The following is an 898-nucleotide window of genomic DNA, read 5'->3' on the forward strand; positions in this document are numbered from 1 at the left end:
GAAAAGATCCTTTGTAAAGCAATGATTAGGCAAAGCTGTAGGTCAGTCTTTTGAGCAGGAACAAGATAGGGACTATTGTCATATATAAAGTAGGAAAGTATCCACATTCTGAGTTTTTAAGGCTTGGTAGGATGCCATAAGGGACAAAACCATTGCATATGGTGAGTGAGGTAAGGAGTTAAAAACTAATAATGAAGAGAAAAAGGGAAAAATCATTTGGAACTGGGTTGGGTAAGTATGAGCAACCTTTCACATGTATTTTTCTAGTGGAAATGGAATACAGGGCTCATAAAAGAATGCTTATAGAAGATCCTCTTCAAAACAACTATCATTCATGGTAGAAAATAAAACAACTGAAGTTGGTGAATGAAAACAAGGAAACATTACCTAAAAGGGAAGTTTATTTCCCAGGATAGTCTGTCAGTAAGAGCTATGTTTATAATGAGAATAATAGAATGTATTTTACTACTCTACTGTACCCTGCACAGTTTCCCCTAAACACACAACAAATGAACAAGCACAGAACTTGAGGATTTTATTTAATTCAATATTGCATAAATATTAAATGCAGGCAGGGAATTGTAAATGGCAAAAGGAGACTCTGCTGTATTCAAATCATGATGAAAATACCATGGGGAAATTGTGGTCCCAATTTGCTACTTAGGAAGAAAATTTATGTGACTAACAATGCCAGAATCTTTGAAAACATCCACTTAATGATTATCTACCATATTGTTGTTAAATAGGTTATGTACAATTTTTTTTTTACTTTTCCTAGGATGGTTCATGTAGCTTTAGCTCCTCATAGAAACCCTCATTCTATCCCAAAATGAAAGCTGCAAATCAGTGAGAGTTGGTGCTTTTAAAACCATATTTTTTTCTGTGACAAGCACAATAT

The sequence above is a fragment of the Myotis davidii genome, unplaced genomic scaffold (genome assembly GCF_000327345.1).
Source record: "Myotis davidii unplaced genomic scaffold, ASM32734v1 scaffold20, whole genome shotgun sequence".
Classification (NCBI taxonomy): Eukaryota; Metazoa; Chordata; class Mammalia; order Chiroptera; family Vespertilionidae; genus Myotis; species Myotis davidii.